General features: G+C 37.3%; 1 long non-coding RNA gene across 1 annotated transcript; it reads right to left on the bottom strand.

The window, feature by feature from the left end:
- Positions 1-6734: 6734 nt before the first annotated feature.
- LOC311289926 lies at positions 6735-12311 on the bottom strand. The gene is made up of 4 exons (XR_014627242.1): positions 12177-12311; positions 10315-10390; positions 10082-10174; positions 6735-8133 (listed from the first exon to the last, which is right to left on the bottom strand). It is a non-coding gene; the product is annotated as an uncharacterized lncRNA (long non-coding RNA).
- Positions 12312-12863: the final 552 nt, after the last annotated feature.

Below are 12863 nucleotides of genomic sequence, written 5' to 3'. Positions count from 1 at the left end.
TTATTTGTTATTCAGAGTTATATTAATATTACTTGATAACAAAAAAAAGGCACATTTCTAGCAAAGTTGCTAAATAAGGACTACAACCACATGGGTTTAAGTTCCAGGAACTACAAGAACGAGAACGAAATCCGATACTCTCTTTTGAATAAGGATTTACTTACCGACTGCTAAATAAGTACTTTCTATATAGTATGAATGTGTGTAGCATGAATGTAATCTGGACGCACTTCATTCGCCAAAAATCCTCTCCCGTGGCCTAATGGGATAGTAAAGTGTCCATCGTATGCTCACTTCAGAATCTTACCAGAAGGCGGCCAAAGATAAAAACTTATTTTGTCACATAGGCTACTTTTTTTCCACCTACTATATAGTAGGAAAGTATGCGATTTCGGATGCGGCCATGTTGGGAGAGGGTCCGTGGCTCTATCATTGGAAAAAGCGTAACGGCTAACTCGAATCACATGTGCCTTGTTGCCATTGAATTTCATTCAGAGCTGTGCGACAGTCAATCAATGGCTGAATCCGAAATCACCCCCTAAACCCTCAATCACTATTCCCTACGTTAGTCCACAGCTCACTTGAAGGACTGAGTGAAAACAAGTGAGTGAATTCAGACAGCCGTTGAGTGTACATTGGCCGTACATTTGTTATTTGCGGTGCAATGTGGGATAGAACGAGTGCACTCGATAACGTCCACTATGGTTTCGGACACCGCTACACATTGCTGTGCCCTCAAATAATGCCCTATTTGAGGATATAGGGGGCGATTGTGGATTCAGCCACTGTTTGCGGATACCATAGGAATGAATGAGAAATGCATTAAACTGAATCATACCTGTCGCGCAAGACCCTCCTGATGACAAAACAACAGTAACAGAATCACACACCTTTTGTGCGCTAATTGTGATAAGAGGTGAATCTTGGAACGGTCTCTCCATGGAAAGGAACAGATGCGGCCGCTGTCTGTATGAGGAATGTGTAACAGGCCCCTGTGTGGGGTAAATTCTCACTTCTCTCACCCTCTCGTTCACCACGGTCTTTCATCAAGCCCCTGTGCACTTGGAAGCAAATCGGCAGTGTGAGTGCATCATTCAGCTTGCACAGTTTAAGCATGGGGAGAGGTCAGCGAAAACCTGGGATTTGTGCAGTGAAAGGTTTATCTACGGGTCGGCAGGACATTTTGACACCACCGCAGGGAGATTATCATCTCCACCAGAGCCCGAGCAGACGGTGAAATGACTCAGCCACTCTCGCCAGATCTGACCTTCTGGGAAGTTTTTTGCATTCACAATCCATCCCAGCCCATCCCGCACTCTCTCAGCGCATCTGCTCCCCTCCGCGTGCAGCGCTCACAGGCGTCCCGATGTGAGCGAGAAAATTACGGCTATGTCATTTCTCCCACGCTGTCTTTCTTGCTTGCCCCCCTGTCGCATTAATTAGTGATGTAACAGTCTCTAAAAACACCAGCTTGCATGACAATATCCTGCATTCCCCCATTTTTCGAGGTTGTAAATAAAGCAAAGAATATTGGAGCATGTTTTACTAAAAAATACTATTTTAGTTTTTCTACTTCAAAATTTCATTAAATTAACATTTAAATGCATTTAACATATTATTGATCTGCCTTACTTAAGGTGGACGATGACGCATTTTTCTTCTAGAAACAAACTTTGTTGTATTATTTCCATGTTATCACTGTGAAGCCGCTTTGATACAATCTGTATTGTAAAAAGCACTATAAAAATAAAGGTGACAACTTGCAGTTTCTTTGCAATGATATGTGAAATTTAGAGAAAATTGTAAACAGTAGGCTAAATACACTTTTTTTTTGTAGTGCACAAGTCTTATATAATGCTTTTATATAGGACTTAAATTATTATTATGTGATTTTTGAAACAGTCAAAAAGAGCAGCATGGACATTGTTCAATGAAAAAAAAAAAACATTGTGTTATACTATCCACTTTGGCCATTCTACTAGCTATAAGTAACGGCAACTACATGTCAATTAACTCACATTGGAGTATTAGACTGTTAGGTGTAAAGGTTCGGGTTAGTAGAATAAGTTGACATGTAGTTGCAACGTTGCTTATATTCAGTAGAATGTCTGTTGAGGAGCATCAAAATAAAGAGTTAGTAGATATTAAAGGATAACTCTCACCAAAATTGAACCTAGGCTCTTTTTGTTAATCTACCCGAGTCAACTTTTAAGATTGACTGTTCTTTTTTTTCGTTTTAGGTCAAAATGCCTTTTGAATGGGTGTGCATGGGGCACTTCTATGATAGCATCGCTATTTTTAAAACACTAAGAAGGCTCGACACAACATGAAACTGTGCTTAAAGTATCACCAGGGGCTCTACACATGAACTTGAGTATTGATTACATTGTTTGTGTACACAAAGTTTACTAAAAAGGTTTTGTACGACTAATTTTATCAGTTAGTGTTTCCGGTGGCTGGAATTTTGTCAGTCAAAAGTAGTCGATCTCTGAATGCAACATAATGAACTGACTCCATATGAGGAAATGTCATAAACTTGTAATTTCAATGAAAAGCATGATAACTTAGATAAAAAATGATCCGTGAATTTATATGGAAACAAGCTTTAGGAGGTTTCCATCTTTACTCTCCTCATGTTACGTTGCATTCGGAGATCGACTACTTTTGACTGACAAAATTCCAGCCACCGGAAACACTAACTGATAAAGTGAGTCGTACAAAACCTTTCTTTTTAGTAAACTTTGTGTACACAAACAATGTAGTCAATGCTCAAGTTCATGTGTAGAGCCCTTGGTGATACTTCCAGTACAGTTTCATGTTGTGTCGAGCCTTCTTAGTGTTTTAAAAATAGCGATTTTGATGCTATCATAGAAGTGCCCCATACACTCTCATTCAAAAGGCATTTTGACCTAAAACAAAAAATACGGTCATTCTAATTATGCTTTTACACGAAAGTTTGACTCGGGTAGATTAACAAAAAGAGCCTAGGTTCAATTTTGGCAAGAGTTACCCTTAAGGAGACAGTCTACTAATACTCTAATGCCTGCCAGTTGACTTGTAGTTGCAAAGCTACTTATAGTTCATAGAATGTCTAAAGTGGACCATCGAAATAAAGTATTACCTGGATTTGGACATGAATGTGAGTAAATGATGACAATGTTTTTACTTTTGGGCAAACTATTGCTTTAAAAGTCTGCAAGAACAATTATTTTACTTCCGTAATGTACATATTTCAATTGCCGAAAACCTAAGCTTATCTGAAACTACTTATCAAAAACTAACACTAGCCTTGCAAGCACTAGCGTTTCCTTCGAGAAATGCAAATCTAGTTTTTTTGACTGTCATTTTAATGTCCATTTTTAGCATCATAGTCAAAACGTACCATTTAATAGCACTGCAGCACAAATAGCGCCATAAAAGCAGCTGCTAATAATGAAACGCTTGTGTCGGAAAGGTGCTTGGTTGTATGTGAGTTATGCGTTTATAGCGTTACCTGTCAGCCAGCCATAACAGCAGCGCTCAGGGTGGAATTTAATTAGCCAGAAACGACAGCAAGGCGGAGAGACACTGAAGCCTCGCGCTAGCAACAGATTTTGATCTTTTATTTCTGCATCTGAAACCATAAAGCATCTTGGAGCTCTGACAGAAATGTCAAAACCTGGCGCGATACGATATGCAAATAATGTGTGCATACGTCTCACCTATCTCATAACATTTCTGTCTTATCTATTGTTTATCATCATTTACATGAAATATGTTTGGCGATGGCCTAAACAGACGATTTTTTCTCCTACTGTCATGCAAACAGAAAAAAATCTCCTCACTGTCAGTTATTAAGCCTTTTTGTTGAGACATTCCCTCAGTGGAACTTAGCATAATTAGATGATCATGAATTCCCAGATCCAATCAGCACAAGTGTTTCCTGTTTCTTCAGCAATAATAACACGAGAGCTCACTAACAAGCTAAGTGCTAGCAGCCTGCTTGCTTCATTTTTATTACAGATTAAAGTTGGAATCACCCAGGCTAAATCGCTGCATTGGTGGAGTGTGGATGTAACTGTGGCACAATCACGGCCCGAGTGATTATTTGTTTGCCCGCAAATTGGTCTCAATCACAGCATTGCTCCTTGCTAAAGGTTGAGTACACGTGCAACAATGATTTTCAAACGCGTTTTTATTCGGTGACCTTAATCATCCCCACTTTACAGAGTCGATTAAGTCATTTCACCCTTGAAAAGCTAATAGATAGTGCCGGTGCTGATAGGTGCTGGTTAATGGTGCATTAACTCGCTTCTCCCCCATAATTCTAAAGAAACAGGCAATTTATCTCTATATGACTTGTTCTGAATTCCTCTTCAGTTTTATATATACTTAAAATGTTGATATATAATACATATGCATATTAAATGCATATATTAGGGTATATTACATATATATTATATTATATATTATAATATGTATATGTATTATATATTACATATATAAGTATATTACATAATCAGATTACTTTTTCAAGTAACTAGTATACAACAAAATATCTGAGTAACTTTTTCAAATAAGTCACGCAAGTTTCTTAGTTTTCTTCTTTATTGACTGACACGTCTCCTGTCCCCATGTTGAGAGAAATCGTGAGTACGTGCAGAAGAGGGTTTGTGCTGGCGCAAGCTGTTAGTAAATCTGGCCCTTACCCACTGAGCACAGACACGTCCAAACGACGTCATTACAACGTCTTTGTCGAACGTTCAGAAGACGTCCACTGAGTAGCCAGAATGAAAGTTTTTATGACGTCTTTTTTAGACGTCTTTTTGACGTTCAATGTTGACGTCCAAGTGACATAAAAAGTCAACGTTCAAAAGACGTCCAATGAAGAGTCAGCTTGAACGTCTTTTTTAGACGTCTTTTTGACGTTCACTGTTGACGTCCAACTGACATAAAAAGTGAACGTTCAGAAGACGTCCACTGAGGAGCCAGAATGAAAGTTTTTATGACGTCTTTTTTAGACGTCTTTTTGACGTTCAATGTTGACGTCCAACTGACATAAAAAGTGAACGTTCAGAAGACGTCCGCTGAGGAGCCAGAATGAAAGTTTTTATGACGTCTTTTTTAGACGTCTTTTTGACGTTCAATGTTGACGTCCAAGTGACATAAAAGGTGAACGTTCAAAAGACGTCCAATGAAGAGTCAGCTTGAACGTCTTTTTTTAGACGTCTTTTTGACGTTCACTGTTGACGTCCAACTGACATAAAAAGTGAACGTTCAGAAGACGTCCGCTGAGGAGCCAGAATGAAAGTTTTTATGACGTCTTTTTTAGACGTCTTTTTGACGTTCAATGTTGACGTCCAAGTGACATAAAAGGTGAACGTTCAAAAGACGTCCAATGAAGAGTCAGCTTGAACGTCTTTTTTTAGACGTCTTTTTGACGTTCACTGTTGACGTCCAACTGACATAAAAAGTGAACGTTCAGAAGACGTCCGCTGAAGAGCCAGAATGAAAGTTTTTATGACGTCTTTTTTTAGACGTCTTTTTGACGTTCACTGTTGACGTCCAACTGACATAAAAAGTGAACGTTCAGAAGACGTCCGCTGAAGAGCCAGAATGAAAGTTTTTGACGTCTTTTTTAAACGTCTTTTTAGCGTTCACTATTGACGTACATAGTGAACGTTCATTAGACATCTCTTTTAAATGTTGATTTTTGATGTCCAAGTAACATCTTTACAATATTGTAAATGAAAGTTTTCACAACGTCATTTCAACGTCACTTACAGACGTCTAAAGAACATTCATACAAAATTTTAAGATGCACAAACGAAATTAGCTTTACTATTAGCTTTATTAAACCATGTTTTGGTCATCAAACAGGCTTTTGTTCCAAGGTTGGATGACAACATGGTATTCAATAAAACTCATTCTAGTCATAGTAAAAGCAGTGTGCAGAACTACTGCTTTAAAATTGTAAATAATAAATTAATACCTATCCCTTTGATGCACCTGTCTAAAACATGCAAATACTTTTTAGTAGCCTTATATTTTTGCAATTGGAAATAAGTGACATCTGATTATTGATTAAAAAAAAAGCAAAAATAGTTTGAAATGACAATTTTTTTCCATCTTTAACCCTTTAGGCGCCAGAGGTTTTTTCCTAAAACGTTCGATTTTGACATCTTAATTTCAAAAGGCTATATATTAAAAGTGATAAAAGATAGAGACTTTCTGTAAATTAGAGAAATATTAAGGATGACCCAAAGTTTATGTAGGAATTACATTTTCCCATCTAATTTGCATATTATGACGTCATATAGTGGCGGCCATCTTGGATTATAGAATATTCATGAAAAGTCACATGTTTAAAAGATAAAATGCAGCACTTCTTTCCCCCAAAAATGTCCCTCACCTTCTGTATGCTATATTGCACAATACTGAATGCTCAGGTAAATAGTAAGTAGTGAACAAACTGTGTAAATCATTACTAATAATAGAAACAAACTGAATGCATGTAGCGGTTGGCCTTTTGCTGTAGAGATTTTCCATTTACTACAAACAGTAGGCACTCTGATTATGGTGCACATATTATTCATATGACACACAAACACAAGTAGACAAAACCTGTTTAGTTCAAAAGCTCACTCGCCATGGCATGCCACAGATCATGAGTGAGATGACGAGACAAGACGAGAGACAGTGTTAGTTTTTTTTTTTTTTGTGTGTGTGTTTTTTTTTTTTTTGGTTGTTTTTTTAGCTGACATAGACGCACACATCATAAGGACATGAACACACAAAAAAGAACACATATTGTACACTAAAATGGTCAGGGAAATAGATAGTAAATCAACAGTGTAAATCATTACTAATAAATGGCAGACAAAAAAAAAAAAAAAATTATGTTGCAGAGCTTTTGCTGTAGAGATAATGACTCCCTATCCATCCAGGTGACATTTCTTGTAGTGTTTCATGGTGTGGTCTTGCGATAGACTAATAGCCCCTCTGCTCCGTGTCACACCGCCTCTGCTCTTGCTACGAGCAGCGCGGGCGCGGCCAGATCTGTCTCGCGCGCGCGCCGAGTGTGCACAGCTCGGACTACTGTCTTTGTCATTGCGACTCCCCACCCTGCCTCCACGTTGCCCCCTCGTTGCCCCCTAACTGTCCTATGAATACTTCGACCTCGTCTAACATACCCAGTGGCATTAGACAAAGCCTCCACCACAATACTGTCGCCGCGATTGCGGAGAGGCACGCGGTCACCATGGCGAGCGCGGTAAACATCTCCCGCCTCGTTCCCCACAACACTAACACGCCTGCTAACTTCGCAATGAACACTCCGACCCCGGGAAACATTGTTCCCACCACTGACATTGGGCAAAGGACCATATATATTGGGCAAAGGATTCACCGTTTGTGCTTGGTGTAGGGCTATACTTTCACTTTCAGAATCACCGTCATTTTCTGAAGGCAGATAACGTTATTCCCCTTCAGAATCAGGGTCCGCGAATAGAACACCCAACACTTCATTGCGGGTAAGCTTTATTGATGCCATTAGATGATAATAATAATAATAATCTAATGCAAATACTCGCTGACGTTGACAATATTGATCTGATAAAATGGCTCACTCGCACACTAGCTCCGCTTTTGTTCGCACTGATTCAACACGCTCTAGCTCGAAGATTTTGTATAGAAACATGACATTTTTTTGAGTCGGGGATGAAGTATGACATGTATGCTAACTAGTGGAGGGGAGGTCGAACGAAATTTGACACCCTGTTTGACAAAATCGGCCGTTTTATTCAGTGCCGCATCTTGTCGAGTAAACTCGACTGTGGCGGCTAGAGGGTTAATGAGGTTTTCAGCAAATTATGAACAGGCTGATAAATAAAACAACTCTAATGGTTACACTGAACTGCCAAGTGAACAAAAAACAAATTACTCCAGACCAAGATTGGGGGTGGGTGGTTGGAAAGGGGGAGAGAGACATAAAGTCCCCTAAACTAGAAATAAACACACGCGCCTTACAGTACTCATGTAAAATTCCTCATTATTTCCACCCCTGTATGCCCTCCACGGCACGTTTAAGATGTTCTGCTGCATGATGCTTGATTGTAGCCTCTGTAGCTTCTTTATCCCATTTTATGACTGCAGCTGCAAGAGTTGAACAAAAACAAAAAATCCATAAGTAACATTGCAAGTTAACATACAATATTTTTATACCGGCTCATTGTTTACAAGCGTGGAGGAGGATTGTTCAAATTTATTGTATGTTGAATGACATATTTATGGATTTGTGTCAGTTTATTTAAAATGGTTTGTATTAGTCTTCGCAAGTTCACTTTGTAAACAACGGGGCGGTACTTCTGCCTACGTCCAGCATGAAACTGCATTGATTTGGACTTCAACAATTTGGTTACCGTTGAAGTCCATTGTGTGGAGAAAAATCCTGGAATGTTTTCCTCAAAAACTTAATTTCTTTTCCTCTGAAGAAAGAAAGACATGAATATCTTGGATGGCATTGGGGTGAGTAAATTATCAGGAAATTTTCATTTTGAGGTGAACTAATCCTTGAAGTGGCAATACTACAGTGACCAATGGTGACTGGTGTGGTATATGGCAGCAAACAAATGACTGAAAATGGGTTCTGTAAACTCGCGTCGCTGTATGTTAGGAAGGTGTAAGACTGCAATAGACAGTGGCCTTGGGTGACAAGATATTTAAGATAGCAATCATGAATTGAGAGAGACTGCATATAATAAAATTTCTCAAGCACAGCCCAAATGTAATGCTTTTGGATACTATAACTTCCATTTTAGCAAATACTAGATTACTTGTAGATGAGTTTAGAAAGAGGTAATCCAGTGAAGTATCCAGCTCCAGCGTTATCAGTTCTGCTGTCAGTACTGGAGAAATTGAGAAAATGCACTTACTATTTATTAATGAAATATAGATGTTATCTTGCAAATTCCATCTTTGCCAGCCGTTTCTATACGAGATAATATTAAATCATCTGTCTATGATGCATTTTTGATATTTGCAATGCAGAAGAGAGTTGTTGTAAAATGCAGTCTCTACTGTTGCATTGCGGTTACTTGTTTGATAATAAAAAAGAGCTATTTAAGTAAGGGATAATGTAAAGCAAGGCGGATGTTATAGCGAATACAACCCCGCAGGCTGATGCGGAGGGGTCTTGAATCTGCCTGAAGTGGTTGTATTCGCTATAACAACCGCCTCGCTCTACATTATCCCGCTTATTACATGGCTACCCACCAAATAAATTAATAATTTGACATAAAAAATTGATTTAAAAAGGAGTTTATTCATTTAAAAAGGATTGTATTGCTTCTGCTAAAGAAAATACTCCGTTACGTCTCTACGGTTAGAATCCTGCGTCTATAGCAAACCTGTTTTTCATGGCAACGGTGTGTTATACTTAGCAGATGTGTTATCAAGAAATAACACACCGCTTTCTACATTAGAGTTCAACCAAGCCATGTAATAATGGACAATAATTTCGAGCAAGGGACGCTGTTTCCAACTTCAAGGTGGCTTATGTGTGTGCGCACCGAAACCGACCGCAACTAGACAAGGAAATTATATTTTAGGCTTTGTGTGCGCATTTAACCATCAAATACACAACAAAATATGTCAAAATGACCGGATTGGAGAGTATTCACTTAAACAGTTCATATCTTAAATTGGTGTAAATAGTTTGGAGAAAAGGGGAGATTGGTATTATTTGATCTGCATTCAGTCTAATAAACCTTCTGATGATGGCATCATTAATGTGAATCAAACAAAAGGCAAAGAGAAAATACTCACAGCCCTTGAATGATTAACTTTGTCTTGATGAATTGTCTTAATGCTTACCCTCACTTTTGTCTATCTGAGTGCTTTTAATTTATTAAAATAGAACAATGTAAAAAAAAAAGTAAAAAAAAAAGAAATTAGTTCATTGTGTTTTTAAACTTTATGCATGTAGCATGTGCTTTTCAATTTGCAATTTTTTTAAAAGTTTGTTCAGTAGGTTACCAGTTTAAAAAGTACAATTGGGTATCATTTTATTATAATAATACTAACATAATTTGTGTACCTTTACCTTTCAAAAGTTTTAGTCGTCTCCAGAGGCAGTTTCTGCTTCTTCACCTTCCCCTTCATATTGAATTTTGCCATCAGCCGGTTGGTAAAGAGCCTGAAGAAACAAATTCACCATTTAGAAATTACATGTGTGTGGTAATCTACAGGAACTGTAGCATGGGTGAGAGTGCCAAGAGTGAATTAAAGAAATGGGGGCATGGGACACTGTTGTTTTCTGGAATCGATTAAACAAACCTCTTAGAAGTGACCATTTGCTCTGAGAAAGACCTCCCAGAGTATCTTGAGATTGGCCTTTGAACATTTTCAGAATCTGAAAGACAAAATTTGTCAAATATTACTTTATTGTTCGTAATAGTGGATATAGCTCTTGTAGCAAGTTGTGTGCCCATATAACTCGAGCAACCCCAGTGCAGAGCTCCTGCCTCTGTTGTACTGAGCGGACAGTGTAAAGATATCTAGGCTATATACTTCTGGCAAGGGCTGCACGATTTGGGGAAAATGTCATTGTCATTGGAATTATTGAGGTCAATATTGTGATTGAGATATGCAATCACGATATAATAAACAAATGGTTTCATGAGTCAACTTGCTTGGTTCTCAAGGAAAATGCACACACAGATTATTGATGATAATGCTGAAATGTGTATTTCTCGACTCAAACTAGCAACAACAACTTAATTATTGATAATACCTATAATGATCAATAAGCCATTGATGACTGGATAAAAACTCTTAAAACTTAATTGTAGCTAAGAAGACACACCTAAGAAGACTGCTGACAAGAAATGTATACACACACACAGACACAGTATATTGCTTTTAATTTATTTAGCATATAGTTAACAAAATAATACTAATATAAATGAAAGTCAAAAGCCCACAGTCATACCTGGAAACAAATCCTGTTCAAATAGGATATATGGGCCATTCTACAGAATTGGTTTAAAGTTAAACAAATTTTTATGCAAGCAAATTTTATAATATCCAATGTAAACATTTCTAGTAATTGTGCAGTTAATCATCATTGTATTTTCAGACAGGTTTGGAATATTTATCCTCTCCCCAAAATTGTGACTAATGAAACACAATAATATGAAAGTCAACAACAATTACAATTTTAACTATTCCAAGTGTAATTTTTCCTTTGTAAAAAGCATAAATTTTATCATACGTATTTCAAAGTTAAGGATTCATTAGTATTGTCTAAAAACATTCATATTTCGTCTCAAGCATATATATTTTATGATACATTAATATAGGGCGTATACATTTTAATTTGCAGTGTAATAGCATACGTTTAAAACATTGCATTTTATTTAAACAACATATTTCATGAACATATTTCAGCAGATTTTTACTCATCTCAGTATTGCAATATAGTTAAGGAAAAGCTAAACTATAATAGCGTTACGTTCATGTAAAAATAGCATGTTGTAATTGTAGTAAACGAGCATCTGAGCCGTTCATTCACGCATACAAACGCGATTCATATTAGAACAAAGATATTTACGTTTGAATAGCGCGCGCTTTCAGCGGGTGATTAGCAGATAATGAGTTGCCATGAGAACGACTAACGTCTCTCTTTTTATATAGATTACATAAACAGAATATTCTCTTTCGTTTTGAATTAGATAATTAAAAAGTAAACACTTAAATTATTATAAAGATTACTCTTGACAGTGTGTATTTGCTGAGTTTTGCTTACGTTTAGAGACCTGCTCCAGAAAAAAAGTTCATGTAGAAGGAGAGGCAGAAAGCACACAAAAGCATAATGTTTTGTTTCGATTGTAAGTGGACACATAAAAAAGACATTTTACAGTTTATTTTTCCATATTTCAAGTCTGTATGACCATAAATGACGGAGTATTTTAAGTCTATTTTGCTGCTATGTGAAAAAAAAAAAAAAAAAAAAAAAAAAAAAACAGCAGAACGCGCGGGCGCATTTGTCGACTTTTCGGTTAATGTGCCCGCGCAAATTGCCGCAGTTTTAAGAAGTTTTTCAAGGTATTAGGGGGCATGTGTGACTTCCAATTCATCTGATATCATCTCTCAACTGAATAACATATTAAATTAATTTTTTTTTAATGTTTACTTACCTGTTTTAGGGTTTTAGTCCAATTAAGGCAGTGTCTCTCTCCACGTGTCAGCAGCCTCTTTCATCGGCAGGATACTTTTCCTGGTGACTTTGCAGTGTGACGTGCGATTCTTCTTCTTTGATTTTTTAACGGCGGTCGCAAACTGTTTTAGTGCATTACCGCCACCCTCAGGTTATAAATGATCTCTGGCTTACATGCTATGTCATTATACGAAATAAATAAATAAAACAATTGATTTTATCCAGCTTGGTAGCTCTTAGAAACTAAAAATAAATATTACATTATTTTATGGCCTGATGATTTATTTAATATTTCTTTTAAAATCCCTCCCATGCCCTAAATTTTCCTCTTCACTATGCTATCATATTTATTACACATCATAACAATACTCTGCTGATCAGGTACATTGCAATTATTACATAAACCAGTATCATGCTTCCCTATTAGATGCAGAGTTTTGTTTGGTCTAGTGTGCCCTAACTGTAACCTTGCAATGATTTCCCCCTTCGTACCCCAACTTAAGGGTTTATAAACATAGTTCCCCTCCCTTGTTTCCTCTATTCTATTGTTCCTGCCACATTCTCATAACTTCTTTCTTTATTATCGATTTAGCTTCTGATTTTCCTTCTTTGCTGTATATTGAAATATTTTGTGCTAGGGTTAGGGTAACCCTAACCCTAACCCTAA

Source organism: Rutilus rutilus (genome assembly GCF_951802725.1).
Source record: "Rutilus rutilus genome assembly, chromosome: 4".
Lineage (NCBI taxonomy): Eukaryota > Metazoa > Chordata > Actinopteri > Cypriniformes > Leuciscidae > Rutilus > Rutilus rutilus.
Note: the sequence above shows the minus strand (reverse complement) of the source record. Positions and strands in the feature narration are given on the sequence as shown.